This window comes from Anopheles coluzzii, chromosome 2 (genome assembly GCF_943734685.1).
Source record: "Anopheles coluzzii chromosome 2, AcolN3, whole genome shotgun sequence".
Taxonomy (NCBI): Eukaryota; Metazoa; Arthropoda; class Insecta; order Diptera; family Culicidae; genus Anopheles; species Anopheles coluzzii.
This window is the reverse complement of record NC_064670.1, coordinates 14069578-14092046: the sequence shown is the minus strand read 5'-3', so window position 1 is coordinate 14092046 and position 22469 is coordinate 14069578. Positions and strand designations below refer to the sequence as shown.

Sequence of the window (22469 nt, the reverse complement as noted above, 5' to 3'; positions counted from 1 at the left end):
GCCTGCAAGGGACCGAAGAGGGGGTGGGCGGAGAAACAAAATAAGAAAAACGGTAGCGCTAGAATGGAAAGTTTCTGTCCGCCTTTGCCCGAATGACTGACGAGCTGGGCTGATGGCGTTTGTTTTTATTTTTGTGCTTACTTAGTTTTTAGTTTGTGCACGGCGCTTTGTTTTGTATCATTGCTGTTCAGTTGTGCCCTTCGAAAAAAGAGGGGGGAGGGGGGGGAGGGAGGGGGGGATCAGCCAACTTGCCGTTTCCGAATCGGCGCTGCGTAGGGCACGGCGGGAAGAGTAACGTTTGCTTCGAGGAAGGAGCGCAAAAAGTTTGCAAGGATGCTTGGTACGCAACCGGAAAGAAAATGTCGAACCCGGTACGATGCTGTGCGCCGGTGCTGGAAGCAAGTGGAGCGATGCGCAATGGGAATGTTTTTATTTACTTTATACCGAAACAGTATCGTAAAATTGAAGCAGAACGCTGGAAGTGGAATGAATTGTCCCGGGGACTGAGGGTACGGTGGCGCTTTCTTCGAAATTGATTGCATCAATAATTGAAGCAAGAGTGTTTTCTTGGCTAAAAATAGTTGCAATGATGCGTAGGTTTGTTTTTTTTTTATACAAAACGATTGTATTTGATTGAATTAAAACGTGTTAAATATCATGTGAAAATTTTTCCTTCCAAATAAATTATTCTATCATCACAGAATTTATGATTGTTACCCAGAAACACAACAAAACTGGAAACAAAAAACCGGCACCCATTTGTCAATGGCGAAGGAACCACGGACATAAACGAATTACACAACACCACTGTCTATTCATTTACACCTTCGCAAGTGCAATCTCATTTGTCAACAGTGACGATGTACCGAATCCTCGGCTCGACTTTTCGTTTGGATAGGTCTAGAAGCAAGCCAAAGACAATAATCTTGTCTGCTGCGACAAAAATATGCGGATTCGCTTCCACCTTGTACGATGAGAACACGCGTAGCATCGTAATAACACACCCAATAATTCAGCACACAATTCGTTTATTATTGTGCTGTTTTCGGTCCGGTGTGCAGAAACACAATCCTTGGCTGGTGGTAGAAAGCAGACAAACAAAATTAACGATAGGAAGAAGAAAAAAAGGTAACAAAACGACAACGGAAAGAGACACCCTACCCTCTGCCATGTACATAACAGTCGCCTCCCCCCCCCCAACACAATTAAATCGCTCTCTACATATTTGCAGCGCAAGGAAAAATCAGTTTCACACCTTCTTAAAAATAAACCACAAAAAAAAACACCAAGACGCGTCTGCTTCCTCGCGTTCGCCGTTTGGCACTTTATGCTCTCTCAACACATGTAGATCAAAAGGGGAAGGAGGGGCGAAACAGTGCACAACGATGAAGACGTGTTCCCGAAGCTGATGATGGTCAGTCGGTTTGAAGAGTTTTCTTTTGCTTCACTCAACCCTCCAACACTCATGGCGTACAAAAAATAAAGTCAAAAAAATCGAAAGCGACACAACAATACAGATCATCTTCCTGGTGTCTTATTTCTTTTGCCTTATTTTTCCCTTGCACTCTACAAGGGGAGTTTTTTTTCTTGTCTCTTCCCCTACAGATCGATCCAATGACACAGATCTATGCTTTCCTTAGCGCCCCCCCCCCCCCAAAAGGCCGAGGATTAATGGCGTAGTGTTTGCGTAAAATTCTCTCACACACAGAAACACGCGTGCACGATCGGGAACCGTGCACGGGCCGGCACACCTAGAAAACGAACCGCATGGTTGCGAAGATTTATGACAAATCGTAAGCGCTACCGTCTGACCCGGCCGGCATTTTTATGCCCAATACGAAGTGCCCGCGGTATTTGCTTCGGCTTTCCAACGGGAGCGCGGGAAACCGTCTCCGATCTCGCGCGCCCGTATCGCGTCATTTCGATCGTTTCTCGGAACTGGCTCTCATATACCCTCCACTTTACGCATCCTTCAACCTCGGCTGCTCTGTTTGATGACAATGAAAAACGAACTTCTAGGCCGTAATGCTTCCCCCCCCCCCCCGCTCCCAATGCCGTTCTTGATGTGACCCCGTACAGCCCCATCGCCCCTAAATTCGATCAATTAAAATAGAACCATTAAACCCCGAGCAGTACAATAACACACATTCGCACTCGAGAACGAAAATGAAAAAGGCAACGCATGTAAATTCCACCGCCAAAGCGTAACCCAAATAAGCTACGAAACCGCCGAATGGGACAGAGCACGTACCCTGCGAGTTGTATCTACTATCGCCGTTTTTAGAGATTGTAACAGTTTTTAAGTGTGCTGTCTTTATGACGATGGTGGCGGCTTCTTTCGTACGCTTCGCGGGCACAAGCACGGTGCACGATACAGGCCAGGCCGGTTCTATGTTGCTGTTCAAATTATTCCCATTTTTATTGCTTGCGTCTCGCGTCCTTCGGTTTATGGGCGGCACAGCAGCACTGCATGATGAATGTCTTTCGTCACCTTAACTTTGATGAATCGGGCGTTTGAAGAACTGAAACTGAAAGAAATTGTACCGAAACTGCAGTGACCTGTGTTGGGGTTTTATATTTTTATAAGCTCCAATGTATTGTTCTTATTTGCTTAAATTCAACAGTGGTTGGTTGAGAATAGTCTTGCATAATGTCATGCACAGCAAAGGATCGTGTTTGTTTTAAATCATAAACAATCAATTGATGATATCATTTGGCAAAAATTCAACTCTGAAAAGTAACTGCACGTGATTCCCCTCCTAGTATCTTCTTCCCGCACGCAGCCGTAATTGAACACGGGTCTGCAAACTTTACCAAGCCCAATCCATCTCGCAACACACACACACACACACACACACACACACACACACACACACACACACACACACACACACACACACACACACACACACACACACACACACACACACACACACACACACACACACACACACACACACACACACACACACACACACACACACACACACACACACACACACACACACACTTTGCCGACATCCACCAGCATAGTTGAGCTTTGCAACTTCAAAAGCAAAGCTCCGCAAATTGACAAGCACGCACGCACGCATACGCAACAAGCGTTCGTTTCAAGTATCATCGTCTGCGGGATACGGTAGAAAGCGTTTCGCATTGCAGCATTGAGTATGTATATACTGGCTTGCTATATGTACAGGCTGCTCTTGCGTCGTGCCTTCTGATTTGCTGCAAACTATGCGAAAGTCTTGAATGCCGCTGGGGTCTGGTGCCGGCTCGAAATTGGAATACTGTGGCTAGCCGTCCTTTTGCGGGGTACTGGATGTTTCATACACAAGCTGGAGCGGGTAGGGTGACGAGACGAGGAGTGATGTGATATTTTGCCGTTTTTTTCCGAACGCCTTTGATGTGTGTTGTGCTGATGTTGTGCGTATTTTTTCATTTATTAAAAATGCCTGAGCTATTAATAGTAAACTGGGCCGAAAATAATACTTTCATATAATAATACACATTACGGTTACAGTGCAAACAACATACGTGCAGGTTTTCACTACTCTTTCAATGCGCAGTAATGAGGCAAGGAAACAATAGGATTTCAATGTATGTAAACCATAAAAACCAACGTCAATTATGGGGGAAATGTAATCTTCTCTTACCCAAATTGCTGGTAACCAGCAACATGTTCAGGCTGCATGTAGTTGGTATTGTTTTCAAACGAATTGAGTTATGGTTGGTGGTTGTAATAATGATTGATGATAACGGTGCGCATTCCATACCTTCCCATTTACATGCTTCAATCATTTATCATGTTACTTCAAAAACCTGTCTAATGCACAAACAGGGAAAAAACACGCACACACACATACTTTCCTCCCCGTAATGCTTGATTGCCAACCCCGTGAGCTATTTGTTTGCATCGTCTATAAACGGAAAATTGTATTGTGTTTCCTATCTCGACAAAAGCGTGTAAACGTAAAAAAGCGTTCAATTAAACTGCACTATTTGCACAAGCGGCATAATTAATTTGCAGAGTTTTTCCAGCTCGCTGGCTGTAAACAGGTTTGCGGTGCGGCGCCATTTGTTCCCGTGAATCCGCTGTGTGATACCACAAAAATCCGCTTAGCAACGCAATGGGCTGTGTTTTACAATACACATTTTGAAACGTGTTTGTTTAGTTCAGAATTGAAAGTGCATTGATTGGTGAAATACTTTCAATGGATAGCACTTGTACGTGTGCTTCAATCCGTACCACCAACGATCGGAGAGTGTGTGCACTGTTAAGCTGATTTCATTTTAGCGGAATGATACTTTAAATTCTTCTGATGCTATTTGTGCAGGAAAAAACACATTAAAATAAATTATATTTTGTTCATTATATTATATATAATTTGGTTTTTTGTTCATTACATATGTTTATTATATTTTGGAGAAATGCCTCCTTTTTTAAATTAAAACCATACTTTATGGACAATTGTATCGAACATAGCTAAACTATACATGTAACTCATATACAACAATGATGCTGCAACTCCTTCGGCTATGAGTCTGTCGATGCATATCGCCTCAGACCGGCCTCGTCGACTGTTCAAAATCTCAAATCTCAAATGCTTTGCACGAATCTAAATGGCACTCGTTGAACGAGACAGCATAGAATGAGGCTCACGCGCACACAACTATCGGGAAAAGTAGTGTTAACGTAGCCAAACGTACAACCAGTGAGTACGGTTGAAAACAAACATTGCACAATAGAGCATATATTTTGAGGAGCACTGTCGATGTATTTTGTTTTCCTTTTTTTCATGATAACACTGTCGACATCTCTGTACAAAGCCACAATGGGTAGCAGTTGGATTTGGTTTAGGGCGACTATGTTTTATCTAAATATTTTATTCCTTTTACTATACCTAAAGAACATTTAAATTTAAACATTTACCTCAAAAAGGTGCTACACTGCTTTTCCTCTTAAATCTTTAAACGGGAAATCCCAAATTTGACCCAAATGCACGCCAAGCTGTATGCAACTGTGCATTGTTTTTTTCTCCCATTATCAGACGTGGCCTTAGAACTTTCTTTTAGCCATTTGCTGCACCCTAGCTCCCGCTGTCTGCCACCGGCCGATCCTGCCACTGGTCGACAGTAAACACTTGAATGCGGCACTAGCTGTAATACAATGGTTGTGAGCGCTCGCCCAGTGCAAAACACACCACCTCTCGGACACCCGTCTGTTCAGCGTGCAGGGCTAGAGTTGTGCAAGTTTCTTTGGCAGGACGTTATCACATTAAAAGCATTCACAAGGCTGAGTATTTGCCAGCGAGGAGCATTACTTTTTTTTTTTTAATTCGCTAGTGCTTCAGCATTATTTTTTTTTCCTCCGATGTTTTTAGCGGACTTGCAACCACCTTCTGCGCGAATGGCACAACATACAGCCCTGTGGATGGGAGGCGCTGTTCTCTGCAGCGATTTCTTTCCCTCTGGTTTTTATGCTCTGCACAAAGGGGATAAATCCGCCGATAGTGCTGGCGTGTTGGGAAGACAGGAATGGCGGAAAGGACGGGTGCAGCACTCCGTGCACCATATCTTCCATCGTGTTTCTTTGTTTTACTTTGCACTTTCCACCCTTTGGGAGCCACGTACTACCCCTTTGCTTGTTCGTTAGTGCTTGAACATTATCGAGTTTCGCTGCCGAGCGGCAGGCAGTTGGGTGCAATCCAAGGGAGAGACAAGGCGATGTAACGTCCCATTCGTCTTACCCGTTAACTATGATGTCAATAGCTTTTCACTATTGAAAGAGCTGGCACATAGACACACAGACACACACACACATGCTGCTCTTGTTCTTGGAGGACTGGAGCTCGAGCGTAAGTGGAAAACTGCTGGCTCGAATGATGATGCTGTGCTGGTGCCTGCACTGGGACCGTCAGCACTCACAATGGAAACGGAACTAGGGCGACGTTTCGACAATCGTACTTCATCAGGGGGGGGGGGGGGTGAAACGGTGGGGGGGAGGTGTTGCATTGAAAGAGAAAACTTCGGCACCTGCATCTTCTCGAAAGGGTAAGAGATTGTAGCGGGCGAGTAGAGCGAAAGTGTATCAACACTGTACAGAAGCAGCGAAAAAAAAAAACAATAGCAAAATCGATAACAGTTGCTAGAACGTTGACGGAACGATACAACCTTATTTTTTGTTACGGGATAGCGACCCAGAAGATAGAATGCGCAGCTGTAAGATTTATCGGGTTGCGTTCCTTCTTTTGCTCGAAGTTTTGCAAATTTTACTGAAATTTAATTACAGATAGTGTATTGGAAATGTGTAGCTGTTGAGCATTCCTTTCAAATGTTTTGAGAATTTCAGTCTTTTAAGTCACAAGCTACGCCTAAAGGTATGTACATATGGAGCAGATAAGCTGTTATTAACGAGCTGCTGTCTTGTATGTATACTTTTAGGCGTTTATGGTTTGTTTGAGCTTGTAAAGACTTGGTATGTTTATAGCTTTCAATTCTTTTAAAATCCTAATTTATCAAAAACAGAGAAAATTGATGAAATTTATACTCATTCACCTATCCTGCAATGGTATATTGGTATTCAAACACATATATTTAAGAGCTTGAACCAAAATATTCAACAAGCTCATCTTAAGTAAACCTTAAAGTGGTACACCTTCCCTACCGATCATGGTTGGCCCATCACCACTAGCCCGAGAGCAGGAACGCATAAACTCTTCCACCCCGACAACATCGGTCGACAGTCGGCTTAATCCTTCCGACAAGACTGCTGGCAGCAGCAAACTTTTACAGGCAGTAAACTTTCGTTACCACTTCATTACCCCTCGAGCGGTGTTGCCGTGCGTAAATGCTGCTGGAGCGGCAAAACGCTACCAAAAACACACACACACAAACACGCACAGAGCGTTTGCTGGGTATGCTGATAAAGGATCTCGTGTTCTTCTTTTCACTTTGTTTCGAAAACTTACTCGCAAAACTTAAGCCGAACTGAAGCGGGGCGAGAAAGCGCACGTTAGGCGCAACGCTCGCATCGGTCGGGCAGTGTTTGATACCGCTCGGCGAACTTCTCGGACCCGGCACACCATATTGATTGAATGCAAGGCAGCGCTCCAGTGTAAGTAAATCCAATCCGGCCCGCTGGAGGGGTTTGGAACGAAGCCGTCGAAGGGAAAGGGGCCAACAAAATTGAACAAGGATGAGAAAATAGCCCAAAATCAATTACTTAAATTAGCAGCAAGCGTAAGATGTGCTTACTTCGCGTTGTTTGGGGCAGTTTTTCTCTTCTTTTCTACTGGTTTTCCCAAGCTCTCGAATTTCTTTTCTGTTGCCCGATCTGTTCAAGAACCCTGCCCATCATCAATTCCTGTTCGTTGGTCTGGTGGTTTTTTGGGTCGTTTTCGGATAGCTGTTTGCTTCTCGAGGTTCGAGCGGAAGTTCGTCGATTCAATCGAACTCCATTCCGCACCAAAGTGGATTGGTTCGAAGTGCGGTAGTGTGTACAATTTAAATACCATCCTGTGAGTGGAGAAGGGGGACGTTCGAAGCAGAGCTAGGCTGCTGTTAGAGTGATGAGGTTTTGCGATGCGCTCCGCAGGCAGCAAGGTTTGCTACAGGTGCACAGCGGGGTAATACGAACAACGAACTTCGAACGCTACGGGGGAACAGAACGCACACATCCCCATCCCCGTCCCGTTGCGATCGAAAACGAAATTAATTAACCGCAAAACTTTACCCGCCTGGGGTAACTTTCTTCTCCTGCCACCACGCTCGGCTACCGAAGCAACCCCCTTGCAATTGTTGGGCCAAAATTAGTGCATTGAATGAAGGCGAACGTAAACGGCCTGCAGCCATTCGAGGCAATGCTGCACGACGGTGGTCATCATTTATCTTGAGCGTCGGGGCTGCCACATCTCAACTGACCGGCCTAACCACAAACAGCTTTTATCCATGCTCTCGATGCTCGCCACGGTGCTCGGTTGGTGTAATATGAGCCGGTCTCGACAGACACTACATTACTATTTGGCCGGGTTTGAGCAACGCATCCACCATTACGCCTTCTTCGGGTAAGGGTTATTAAAATATCCCTTAACACATCACGGTGCGTATGTTCCAGAGAGAGAGAGAGAGAGAGAGTGAAGCTAGGCACCTGGTAGTTCTTGGTACCGACAAACGCTTCCGTCTATTACAGTATGCATGTGCATTGTTTCGGCTGCCCTGCTGCTAGCAAGCGTACACACTATAATTAATCCTCTTGACGACACCCTGGAGGACAAGCACAAACTTCCTCCGCTAACGCAAAGGATAAGCGAACTCCAACATTCCTCCTTTGCATTAACAATCAATCCATCAGCTGTCAGCGGATGATACCGGGCGCATCTTGCATCCGGGCGCAACGGTGCATCGCCACCACCACCAACACCTATTGTGCGGCAGCTTCAGACAACAGCGTTCACGCGCGCGTGTGCAGTTAATTATAACTTAATTGAATATTTGCATCTGCAACTTCCAACCTCCGGTTCCATCCGGTACAACTGCAAGACATCAAAGCAATTGCTGTGTCGGAGGCTGTGCCGTATTGACTAACCGAGGCCATCCGGGTGCGTACTAGCTTTGAATGCCTCAATCTAATTTAGCCTAGTCGGGACCTTGTGTGTTAAGCGTTTATAGGTTTTGATAGTAATTCAGCATAAAGTGTGGTAAGCCAAGAGTCTTTGGTCAGCATCTTCCGAATTATTGGTGATTGAATCACAAGCATTGAATGTACTATCATTACAAACATTGAAATCCAGCTCCAAGCGCCCTAAAGTATGGAAAATAAATGCCAAAACACATTCAATGTGTAACAACATTGAAACGTACACAGTTGCTTGACAATTGGGCAACATTTTCGAGGAAATTTTGTACCACATTTTTGTGTTTCTTTTATTTTCCTTCATTAAAACACTATTAAAGTCCCACAAATCGCAACGCCCGTTAAGTTGAATTAAAGCACGAATGTACGCGCCCCCACATCATGCTGCATCGAGTACGCCCGGCTTCTTCCCTTTCATCTTTTTGTGAGCACTCTAGAACAAAAGTGTCCGGTATCGCGTACCTCACCCTACACATTCCCAGACCACCGGAGAACAGTTGGTTGCACGTCATCGTAAAATAATGCTACCACCGAAGTGCTGTGCTGCATCATGCTCCGTTCTATCCGAACCGTCCTGACCTGATAGATCGAGTCCCGTATGGCGTACGTGCAAACAATAAGCCCCGTCCCACCCGTTTCCCAGCCCTGCCCGACCGGCGGGATTAACCTGAAAGGGCTCAACGGGTGACCGAAACTCTTCAATTTGTATAATTACTTGTCATGTGCACCGTCATGTCCCGTGTACCGGCGCAGCGCATCAAACTCATCGATCGAACATGCGAGCAATACAGCAATGTGTGTCGATGTGTGTGTGTGTGTGTTCCAAAGGATTCCCGAAACTCGGACTGAAACTCCATTGGATCGGGCGGATCGAGCACAAGTACACGAGGGTTCCGTTTTTCGGTGATAGTGTGTGTGGTGATGCTGTTGTTGATGATAGTGACGATGGTTTACGGCATTGGTTCGTTTCAGCAGCCCTTTGATCTGCATGTGGGCGGTATGGTCTAAAATCGAATCACAATCGAACACCGCAGCCACTGCCTGTGTGTGTGTGTGTGTATATGTGTATGCGCCATTGTACGTGGCTGTGTGATATTGTATTGTGCAAAGGAGGTGGATGGCGGCTGGGGTTAGGATAACGGGTCCGGATGACAATCTTCAAAAGGTCGAAGCGCCCCGTTCGATACAGCGCGTCGGCACCGATAACGTACCATACCCCTGAATCGTGATAATGGTGTTATTGGTTAGTGGAAAAATAAAATGGTGTCCTTCGGCGAATGCGGCCCGGCGAGCGCAGTGGCCTGTATGGCGTGGATGCGTAGCTTTGGAAAGCATCAAAGCTAGGTTGTAGAGCGATACAACAGGGATCAGCTCGAGCTGTTGCATTGTACCTGTAAATTTACTTTGAAAGATTATAAAAATTTCTATTTCAAAGGTTCTGTACATAATGTTTCACTTCAATTAATAGAGACAACGTTATTTGTATACCCTCAATCTATCAATTACATTTAAACACACATCTAACTAAGTGCAGACGACCCCAAAAACGTTGGCCCGTGTTCTGGGCACAATCAGGGATTAATAGCGTGATTTACTCCGGTATAAATTATGATTGCCATTAAGAGAGATTATTTCTTTTGCCGCCGCCGCCGCCGCCGCCACCAAACTGTGCGAAGCTTCGGCACACTAATTCGGTCCGATAATATATCGACACTTTTGCTCCCGCGGGTCTCGTCGGAGCCGGCCGCTGCCAAAATATGAGTCAGATGAATCGATCCACTTGGAAAAAACGGCGGTGAATCGGCAAAGGCAGCAGCCCGGAGAACCGGAGCCCGGGAGGGGGCAGAACGAATGCGAAACACACAAATATTATTCCACTGTCAGACACAGTGCCAAAACAGGATAAATACGGAAACTTCGCTTCTGCCCGGAAACGCAACGATCGCCACGGTGGGCGGGGGGGATATCTCACTCACACCAAATGGTCGTTTTTTTTTTGTTTGTTCTTTCCGGCTGGAACTTTAGACTTTTTGCGAGGATGAGCCAAGTTTTTTTGTTTCGCCCGCGTCTGACCCCTTGCGGGAAGGTGGCAGTCTAAAGGGGACCATAAATCAACGTCATTACATCACTTAATCGAAACAAACATTCGCGTTACATAATAAAGAAAGGTTTGATTTATCTCTTCCGGGCTGAGTTTTTATGCGGTGTATGGGGCATTTTTTGTTTTTTTTTTTGTTTTTTTTTTGCTGAAGTCAACCAAAAAAGCACAATTATTTTCCCCGGCAAGCGCGGGTTAAAGCGCAACCGAATGCGAATGAAAGGATGAATTCCGGTAATGGAGACAACGGCGGAAGCGTTGGTCATAAATGCAGATAAACGCAGATCAAAAACAGAACAGAATTGTCCTTGGGGCTGTGGTGCCCGATCCATAACCGGGAGAATTGCACGAGTGTGCAGCGAATGGATGAGCTGTTTTATGGTGGTGTTATTTATTTGCACAATCTTGGCTTCGATTTTGTTCGAACGAATTATGGAGAGTATATTATTGGTGTGGTAAAAATAAAAAAGAAGAATTCATTCATTGATAATAAAAACGTGCTGTGAGTTTAACAGAGAAAAAACACAACAACGGTGGACTCTGTGCGCTCATAAGAACCGTAACCATTCTGGAGAGTAAAATTAAGCAGGAAATTCACAACGCACCGGAGATGCTTATGTTTTTTTTATTTATTTACGGGCTTCCTTTTCAATCTCGTCCGTTTGGGCAATGCGGGGAAAATGGGGCCCATAATTCATTTTATTTTTACCATAATCTCGACCAAAAGAACAACAACAGCAGCAGAAGGTTTTGTGGCGGTGTCTTTTGCCGGACTGTTGTGAATGCACAGGTTAAACCTTCCCAAATCTTCCCGGGCGAGGATTCCTAGCCGCCCACGCGTCTCGAAATCATAAAAATAATCTCGATCCTAATTTACTGCCATTCACGGACGCATCGATCTCCGGGAGCTGGTTGGATAAAGCATAACACACAGCCGACACAGAGCACATAAAAGGATAAAATAAAATATTAGCTCTCCGGGAAATGGATCGCGAAAGGGCGAAAGACGACACGCACCATCCTGATATGGTTTTGTTTACGAATAATATTTGATGAAGATTACCAGCCGTTACACGGCTCGAAACGATGTAGTGATCCCTGGGACAGGAGTCGGTGATACCGAGCCATCACGAACAGTGGACACTGCCGCATCGTCCATCGTTCGGTGGATGGTGGAATTGGATGAAACGAGCTCACTCTCTAAAAGCAGTCGTTTATTATTATTATCATCGTTGGGGAAAACGCGTGGCCGGGAAAGGTCACCGCCGCGGGAGAAAAGACAGCAAAGGGGATGGATTGTTTTCCTCCCTGTGATTAGTTAACAAGTTATCGGAATCGGAAGTAGGTCGTTAAATGGGTGTCCCAATCAACGCTGGGCGGGTTTTGTGTTTATGGGACGATTTCGGGACAGCGGCTGATGATAGGATTATTTATCGCATTGTGTGACGAATGGCAGAAGCAAAAGCAATGGATAACAAGAAGCACATGTTTTGTTGTAATTGTAAAAGTAAATGTTGTTGAGCTTGTTTACTGTGGATAGTATTTTTTTAAATATAATATCTTACATTTGATTCTTACATCGTTGCCCGTTTCCTGAATCTTACCAAATGATTTGTTGAACCGAACAGACTCCTTTTTCCTACTACGAGAGACGTAACACAAACCGCTAATAAGATCCCTTGTTCGTGTACATACTCCATGCTCCTACGCTTTCCTCTTAAAACGTGTGTTCAATCCCTTCCCTCCACATAATACTACACAATGCAACCGGCGAGTGGACATGGTCCAGCGTGTACGTGTACGACCAACCTCTGATATGTTCCTTAGGAGTTTGGTTGGATTTTTGTACGCTTGTTTGTGCCTGCCGTCGAGTGCTTCCACCGTCAGCATGCTTCCACCGTTCAAACTGCCATCGTACGTGAAACGATGCTCAACCATTTGGAAGGCATGCGAATAGGCCGGTGCTGTGGATGGATTGAACTCATACGCTTGTAACAAGTTTGCCGATCTATTAAAGCGTTACGTTTCCAAATACACAGAATGAGCCGATCTCGTTTACCCCTTGCAGTGTTTCATTCAAACCACACAGTGCACAATGTATTCGTGCAAAAATGAAAGTTTATTAGCAACATAATTTTTGTTACCAAGCCAAGCAAACATACGGCAGTCGTACGCTCTAATTTTGCTCAACAACCGTCGCCCTTCTGCTACAAGTGACTATGACAACCGGACCCGGCAAAACACAGGCATGACAAACTTTACCGCTGGGCTCGTTTTTGCAATGATTTTGATCATCGTTCGCTTTTCGGCGTTTGGTGACTCGCAGTAAAATACTCTGTGCTAATGAGAACGACAGAGAGAGAGAGAGAGAGAGAGAGAGAGAGAGACATAGACGGCGGAATGAGCTAAGTGAGGCGCAGCATACGACTACTGGGATGAGGGAGTATGAAGAGCGCTGGGTGAGGGAGGATACGAACACGGTGGCAGTACAAGATGAACGATGTCAGCAAATGGATGTTTTCAATCAGTTGGACTTTAATTAAATTAAAATAAACCTTCCTTTAAGGCAGGTTGTGGAGACAGTGGCGCAACGTGTCGGGTTGAAGTGAGTGAGTGTAAAAGAGAAGAGAAGAGAAGAGAAGAGAGAGAGGTAGAGAGTGGTTGAAACAGCAATCAAAGCCATGCTCGTCGTTTTTGCTGTGAATTGTATATAATATGGTTTCAGCGGAGCTCATGCTCTCGTATGGTTGATATCACTACAACAAGACAAGCCGATCCGGCAGCGTAGTTGACAATAGTGTGAAGAATCAAGCGGAGGAATGTCTGCTCCGTCCCAGCGGTGGGGCATGGCATGTTCATCTTTTACCCTGCGGGTAACATATCGAGAATAATGCCACACACGTTCGCATTGACCACCCGGTGGTCGGTACGGATCAAACCTTACGATGGTTTGATTCTTGTGTGATGTGTTCTCCGAACCCGGATCGATGGCGGATGATGAACAGGTGGGTCCCGTCAGGTGGCAATTGTTGAAACTGAACGAACCGGCTGCTTGATTGTGACTTCCGGCTGCTGTAGCCAGAGAAGAGCTACTCGATTGAATGACCTCTTCATCTTAATGCCATTATGAATGAAACCGGCACAACAGAATGGTGCACGGTTGGATGCCAACTGCTGTCGGAATCGGTACGGTTGCATCGGGGGGGGGGGGGGGGGGGGAGGGGAAATGACAATGCAGAATCAAGAATTGCATCGCTTTGCTACCGCTCGCTGGGGATCGTGCTAATGAATTTTACCTTTATTATGTTGCGAAGCGCGCTGGTTTTTCACACACAAAGCGAACATTAAAAAAGGATTATTTCGTATGTTGAACTAAAAGGCTTCTATCATTTTTACTCTTTGCAGGTAAGACAATAAGATGCTAATCCCTGCCTGGTGGTCTCAGCAGGAGAAAAATATCGCAATAGAGGTATCGTTGACTCTTGAATTTTGAAGAACAGTAGTTTTTTGTTTTTTCAAACATGATGATAATTCCCAAAAAATCCTTGCACTTTTTAAAAGCTACCATGCGTCTCCATCGTATTTTATTTGGTATTGAGCGTTGTTCTTTAGGAATATATTTTTTGTTCATTAAATCACTTTATTCAAATAACAAAAAATTTTGAATTTCAATTGAAAAAAAGTCATAAATGAAGTAACATGATCTAGAAATTGCCTTTTACCAATCTACATGTACCAAACTTATCCAACGAAAAAAAACAAAATCTGTTGGAAAACCCACCCACTACCGTCGAGGGCAGGCAAGGCCATGAGATTTATGGTTGATTTTCGTATCTGATTTTAATATGCGCTACTGCTTTGCCAACCGACCGACCGACCGCCTCCATTTCCGGCAACATTCGCCCCACGCCCCACGGCACGGCAGGAATCTATGCTGCTGCTGCGTCACGGAAAATGCGCAAGCTGGTATGAGGGGGAGGAATTGCACTCGGGGCCACTCTATCTCGACGGAACGTCACGTGTGTTATTGTTATCGTCGCGTGGATCCCACTGTTTTCGAGAGCCGTTTTTGCGTACCACTGAATTGTTGTTGGTTTACACGATTTTTTTTTTGCTTGATCTTACTTGCCGGGATGACACACAGCATACGGTCGATGGTACGTAGTCGGCCTCGCTAAGCACAGCCTCGCTCCCCCCGAGTGTCGTCCCTCCCTGAGGGATGTTTTTGTTTGATTTCGAAGTGCCTCATCGCACATAGTAAGCGCTCCTGCTGCGGAGACGATGTCCCGTTGCGTTTGGATGTTATTTCCTTCGTCTGTTTTTACATCGTTTTTCCTCAAAAAACTTGTCCAAGCTCTCACCGGCAACGATACTCGGGACGAACGGTGAAAATGGAGATGCGTGGTGCGTGGAAAATGGGAATTTCGACAAAAAAACGAAGGCAAATAAACGACACGAACAACTCTCAACAAAAAAAACCCCTAGAGTGAATAATTTGTATGCAGATTTCGTATTCACAAAAGTCAACCGGAATGAATGGCGTTAGAGAGTGAGGGAGCAAGAGATAAAGGTAGTAAGAGAGAGTGAGAGAGCAAGAGAGAGAGAAAGTGACGGGAAAGAGCATAAAAGGAAAACCTACGCAACGGAAACGGAAAACTGTCTCGTGCGCTACCTCAACGGGTGGATCCTTTTTTTGTTGCCGATCGCGTGAGGAAGTGTCGGCAGGATCAGGTGAATCACAAGTCAGTGGGAATCTTCTTGCACTTGCCTGTGGCCCGTGGATCGACTATATGAAACTCCCACTGTGCTGTGCTTTTATCATCGCATGTTTTATAAATGGCACCGGGGGGCAGGATTTGAATGCAGGAAAATGAAGCGAATTTTTGAGCTTGGCAATTTTTTGTATGCTCCAACTGTTTTGGCATGAGCATTATTTTTACTTGTGTAGCGTAGTGTGGGAAGTGTGGCTTTCAAGCAAGTCTTTGAATCAATGTTTGAATGTGAATGTTTGATAAAAAAGCGCTTCTTCTCAATGTAGTTGTCCATTTGTTTTGTTTGTGTCCATTTGACTCACTAAAACTGTACACTTTCTCCCTTGTATTGTATTGCAATGCTGTTATAGACATTGTAAAGTTTTCTCCACTGTTTCATGCTCTCAAGTTTTCGTTCAATACACTCACTACCAGCAGTCCAGTACACCAGCTTAAGAGTTACTTTGCGCTTCATCGTCAAGCGTCAATAATAATTCAATAAGTTTTGGCGAGCATTTCCACGACTGATTTTATTTGCAATGAGTGATTAAAGATTCTGGCCAACGACTGTGGCACACTTGTGTAGAGTATATATTTGTAACGGATGGTTTGGAGTGCAAGAGTATATATGCATAAGCCTTGCTATTACATCGCAGCGTAAGTGACCGATGAATAGTGGTACTGATTGGTGAAATAAAATGAAAAACCTTGATTTGCCTTCGAGGGAAAGTGCTATTGTTTTCAAATCAGTGATAAACTAAAGCTTGTGAAGGTGCATTAACAACCCGCTGACTGAATTGTGTAATTTCCTGTGAACTTCATTACGATTTGCTGTGAAAGCTTTACAAATTAAATTATTTTCCCCGCCAGGCTTTCGCTTGAATCGATCTGTAAAAAGAACTTTGTAGAGCTTGCTTCTTCCTTGCTCAATATAAAATAATGCGATTCGTTTTCCTACGAACATTTCCTCCCAGCCGTTCTGCGTTTAAATTCCTGCACTCCAATAATGACGCTCAGCATTACGAAAGGATTAATTTGCTTTCCGTTGCTCGTGAATCATCCAGATAAAATTGATCTTGCTTTTCATTTGGTGGTGCTGTCCCAAATCATCGCTATCATCGAAAAACTTACGCTTGCACACTGAAATATGAACCCCGTTGGACAAAAAACGTCGGGAAAGCTGAACACCTAAGCTTATCTTTCAATTCCCGCACCCATCCGACCGCCCGATGATAAGGAAATTTAGCTACACATTAATCCTACTCCTGATGAAAGTTTAGCGTAATCGTTCAAACTCCCAGCCAAAACTACCAAATGGGCTGTGCCGAGGATGTGTGGTTGAGGGAGGGCGGAGGTAGCCAGACGACACTTACCAACCCATCGAGTGCTTCGTCGCACCTCGAAAGAGCACAAGCGAAAGAGAGGGGTGGCAGAGCGTATTTGGGTATTAAACCTCTTCTCTTGATGGAACCCTCATCATCAAACCATAACGTTGCGGGCGAGGGAAAACTTGTTCCTGCCAAACTCGGGCTTTGGAAAGGGTACCTCAGTGGAGTGAAGTTTTCGTGCGAACGCGTACACTGCACACTAATACACCTGACTCGTTACGTTTACACGACTGAAACTTTTGACGCAGTTGTCGGCGCACAAAGAGCTGCCAGAGCGGGTACGGCGTAGCTACACATTATTGCGCACAGTTCGCTTTTCACCTACCAGGAAAATTGTTGATATCAAGTAGGAGTTTGCCCAACCAAACCAATCTCATTTATGTCGTCCGTTGGATGCTTCGCATGCAGGGTAATTAAATTTGAACATTCATTTCACTTGCACGCGATGATCATTGAAAACAAGCAAGAGCAGGAACACACCGTAACCGTTACGCTGAACTCCAAACAAACAGACACATAAACCATCGAATTTAAGAAATGGAGAATGTTGTACACGCTTTCTCTACTTAGCGCTGGGTGCTTTAAGCCACGGTCGAATTTCATGCAATCTACACCTAATAAACTTCAATTACGCTTAACGTCTCTGGCTCGCAACATGAAACGCTCCGCTCCGAACCAGGGCTAATCCATCTGGGTGGAAAATCTGCAACGCAAATAAAGTGTGCGTGGATGTGTGTGTGTGCGTAAAGAAAACATTCTTTGCTGGTGGTTTTTCTTCTTCCCAGCTTTCGTTAGCTTTTCACATCCCCTAAAACTTCACACAGTTCGTGCGTTGAGGTGTGCTACTATGTGCTTGCCATCCCGAAGCAGTAGAACATTCTCATTTGCGTACACGAACAAAATACTTGGTCGTAACTTGGCCTCCAAAGAGAAGTGGGCCCCACAAGATGCCCCCCCCCCCTTGCTTGTGCATGTCAAGTGAGGGAAAGCTTCCACCGCGTGTGCCTGTTTATGCCCCAGTCGCTTCGTGTTCTTCTCGCGTACGCTTTACCATCAACGCGCACCAAAGGGCTTCTACGGCCATATTTGTAGATCCATTTCGTTCCACTCCGCAAACGAGCTGCAAATTGATTTGAACAAGTTTTCAACTTTCCAATCCGTCTCTGGGGATGGCATGGTGGGTTGGGGGAGGAGAAAACGACTTGGGCGTATTTTAATACGTCGTCGGAAAAAGCCCATCCGCTGTGGGAAGCAAACCATGTGAAGGTAGTGTGCGTGCGGTGCGGTGCTGCGCGATGGAAACTCCATTAGCCGCGTTAGGCAACTTGGCTTGTGATCTACGAGTTTGGCAATCGAATGGAAGGGAAAGCATAATTTAATTCTGCCGCTGCTGATGGCGTATGGGAGGAAAAAAATACACATATCATCAGCTTCTATCGGTTGGAAGCGATGAGAGCTTATTAAATATTCTCCATATGTGATCGGGAATATTAAGTAGGGTGTGTCAGAAATAAACTACAAAAAGTATGAGTTTTATAGAGAAAATTATGAGAGTTATGCTTGATCATTTTTTTAATAATTTGATATTGTTCAATTTTTTCAAAACAAGGAAATTTTCAAATCTTCTTTCAAAGAAAATTTAATCAGCCTTATCGATTTGAGCTGTTATTTTTCGCTGTACCACATAGCATGTTGAATTATTAAGACATGACATTAAAAACAAACCGATTAAAATTAAAATTACTCTTTTTAATTGTACTGTCCTTTGCTGCTGCTCTTTTGTTTACATGATTTTACATCCCATGATACCAAACAGCGCTCGTTGAACGCACACAAAGTCTGCTGCAAGTGTCTGCTGGTGTGTACATGCTCCACAAACGAGATTCTTCCCCAATCCCCTTACATCCCCAATTCGGCCTTCCCTGCGTCTTATATTTGCTATACCACGACTGTAAGAACACAAGCACACACAAACACATACTCACCAGGACGTCGGCAAACTTACAGCAGGAAGAAACAGCGGGACAGGGCAAGCAGCTCGGGACGGCACTTTCCGCCGGCACAAACTCGGCGCACACGCTCGTAAATTTTCCACAAATCCCAATAAATAACAACCTTAATTTAATTATGATAATAAATATACGAACGGAGCCGGCAAGTGTGGCAAACTTCTGGTCTGGTTGTGGTTTACGCTTCGTTTCGCCTTTTGGAAGCGAAAAATCGTGATTGTGTGAAGCAGGAAATGGAAGAAACTCAGTAGCAGTAGCAGTAGCAGCAGCAGCAGCAGATACTGTGATGCTGCTAAGCGCTGTGTATTTTGGGAAGTGAATGAAATGAGCTCGACTCGATGCCTAATGTTTCGTCGTTCGATCGTCGTTCGTCGTTCAAAATGACTGATTAAGCCTACGGGCCGGCTCGCCCCAGAGCATTGGGAGTTTGCCGTCTTTGGAAGATTTTCAAGCGACTCTACGTTAAGCCACAAAACACTCCTCCGCCCATACGTTCGTGGGTCGGGCAGATATGGTTTACGATGATGTTAGGCATCGAGGACACCTGATTCCCCCCTACCCTCCCCTTCCCCCCTCCCATTCGTACACCCGTCGCTGGGGGTTTGTTGAAGCAAGGCTGCCATTTGCAAACATATTGTAAATAATAAATTACCTCCCATCGGGCCATCATCAGCAAACGGCGGTCCGAAAAGCTTTCTTTATTGGGGCAAGGCGAGCGAAGTGGCAGATACTTCTTGCGCGAGCTCTCTCCCTCTCTCTCTCACACACACAAACACGCGCTATCGAAATGAAAAGCCACGAGAAAGGCGCATGTAGCTGACATGTTTATACCGCCCGAGAAGCGCCATCGACAGCACGGGAACACGGCCAGAATTCTCTTGAGAAGGTTCAGCGCTTCCTTCTGGTTCCGCCGAGACAAAACCGGGGCAGGGCACAACTGTAGTAACAAGTCGAGTTATCTCGGCTCCTGCTGGAGTTGATGGAAAATGTGAAATTTAATCAAAGTGCAGAATTAATGGTGAGTGCTTGATCGCAGCAAATGGATTATCGCTGAGAGCAACTAGCTGCGGGGAGGCGGTCCATGCCGGCTTACATTGTTTGCGGGTTATGGCGTCATTTATTCGACAACTCCGCTGGGAGGCGGGAACAGATAATCAAACTTTTTGGTTTACGCAACTGAAGCAATTTTGGACGTATTTTCCCCAGCCAATGAAAGCCTAATGCTTTCTATAAATAAGAGCTAAACGTGTAATTTGTGTTTGTTAAAAAGATTAAACTGTGGGGAAATTTTAAGATTCGAAATTAGACAACAAATGAAAGCTAATGCAGCTTGTTATCAAGCAAAAAGGCTCATCCTTCAAAGAAAATTCGCTTGGATCGTTAATGATGCAATTATGTACTGAAGATAGCATAACTTCAGGCGTTTAGAATTGTTCAATGCATAATAAATCATAATAATGATTAATAATGAATGGTTCAGCAACAAATTATATAATTTTACTTATACAAATCAAGATTTCACAACAAACAACAGTACAATCCCCTCTATTGCTTCTATTCACAACCTACTGTATTATGTATTAAGTTCATTCCAGAAAGCTCCCGTGAGACGTTTTCCCGTCATTTCGAAACAAACTTTTCTTTGCACAAGCAAACTTTATCTTCCCGTCTGTCTTATCATCCAGAAAGCCTGTGTCAGTTTGAGACCTTTCAAGGATTAACCCTGCAATCGCTGATAAGCGCTGCACTACGACACACATTTACTTTCCTTACAAAGCAATAGTCAACCGTTGCCTAAATTCCTGCCTTGCCTGGCGGAAGATAATCTTGTGTCTGTTCATTTCCCGTCTCCCGCGCCGAATAACAAGGAATCTTAATAAAAAAAAGAAAACAAGCCAGTCGAAAACACCAGCACACTTTCCCGGACTTTCGCTAGCTCTTGCCTCGCTCTCTATTAGTGCCACTTGAAGGCACTTAGCAAGACAAACTTTACCGTTTTGTTGTTGCGCATCGTTCGCGCCTGTTCCTACCGCGCAAACACGCCTCTCGATTATCTCGCTCTCCTACCAAATGTTTTACAAAGGATACATATTTGTCGGTCATATTTTATAGCCAAGATCACTTTGTCATTCAAAACATCCTTTCCTGCGGGCCGGCCGCGCGTTCAGCCCGAACGATTGTCCTTTTCCCAAATGCCGCGCCGAAACCGCCCCGGCCGGCCGGTTAGATTACGCTGGATCGGGTCTGCCTTGTTTCGTCCCGCGTGTGACGCTCGCCACTTCATCATCCGGACAAGCTCTTGTCGAAAAGTTTGGAGTGGACTGGGCGATTCCCATAGCGGGAGAGGTTTTTGCTCGTGTTACACCAAGCGTCAGTCAAGTAGCGGTGCCGATGGTAGTGGTAGCATGTAGTGTGGATGGCAATCGACCGACGAAGCCGGCGAAATGGTATGGTGCAAATGGTCGTTTATCATCGACTCTGAAGTGGGGCCTTGTTTCGGCCCACTGGCAGGCTAGGGAAAACAAACAAATCCCAAAACTTCTCCCCGCCTTGCTGGCGCTCCCGCCAGTTCGCCCGCTGAGCTGCTTCCGTACGCAGGCGAGTTGGAATTGGATGCCAGGGACAAACGCCGCCGCCGTACAGCGCTGACATTGTAAGTGGCTACTTTCAGTCTGCATCAACAAAAACAAGAACAACACAACGGCAAACAAAACAATGGCCACATTTCGACAGCTTCCGGTCGCTCTTCCTTGGGCCTATTGATATATCATGTCGCCCTTCATGGGCCCAACGAGTTGCGTGGGCGCAGCGTTGCGCTCGCCCTGTCGTCGATGTAGGTCGAGAAACGTAACAGACCAGATCGCGGATAAATAACAATACCGCCAAAGCTCAAGGCCACGGCGAAAGGCAAACGACATGCGACAGGGTGTGGAAAAGTTAGAAAGCAGAGCAGCGAAAGTTAATGTGTATTTCTCGATGCGGAGGAGTTCCACTCCCCCGGGACCAGACCGACTGGCCCCTGTCTCTAAACCGCTTCCATTTCGTGTGACTTTTGCGTTCGCTTCACCACCAGCGTTCTCCCGCCGCTGCACTGCTGCCCTTTGTTTCGCTCCCCGTTCGTGCTGAAAACTTTTCACTTAACATCAACCGAAACATCAATTTTCCGGCCGAGCGTAAAAACACAAACCGCAAGCATCGCTCACACATATGGGACTTTCCGAAACACTTTGTTTTGGAACTTTGCGGTCGTAGCTCGTGTTTTGGCCCATTTTCTCGCTTCCGCTTCCGCCTCCGTACCGAGCCGATGTTTCCTTTCCTTGTTTCGAACGATATAAAGCAACAAATCCGTACAATCCATCGTTTTGAAAAGGTGTTTGAAATGTTTCACTGCGTGTTGCATATTTTACGCGAGCGCGAATGGAATTTAAAACTGACCGATGCTTCGCGCTCCCATGGAGTCGCAAAATCGGAACATGTTTTGCCACGATTTGTCTGTGTCGACCGTGTGTGTGTGTGTGTGTGTGTCCGCACAATTATCCATCAACACGTCGTCGGCGGCAGGCGACCAAAGTCGAGCAAAAGTGTATACCC

General features: G+C 45.3%; 1 protein-coding gene across 4 annotated transcripts in view; it reads left to right on the top strand.

The window, feature by feature from the left end:
* Positions 1-22469, top strand: part of LOC120948088 (serine-rich adhesin for platelets) — a 161232-nt gene that overhangs the window by 52720 nt on the left and 86043 nt on the right. The gene's annotated exons all lie outside the window — the stretch shown is intronic.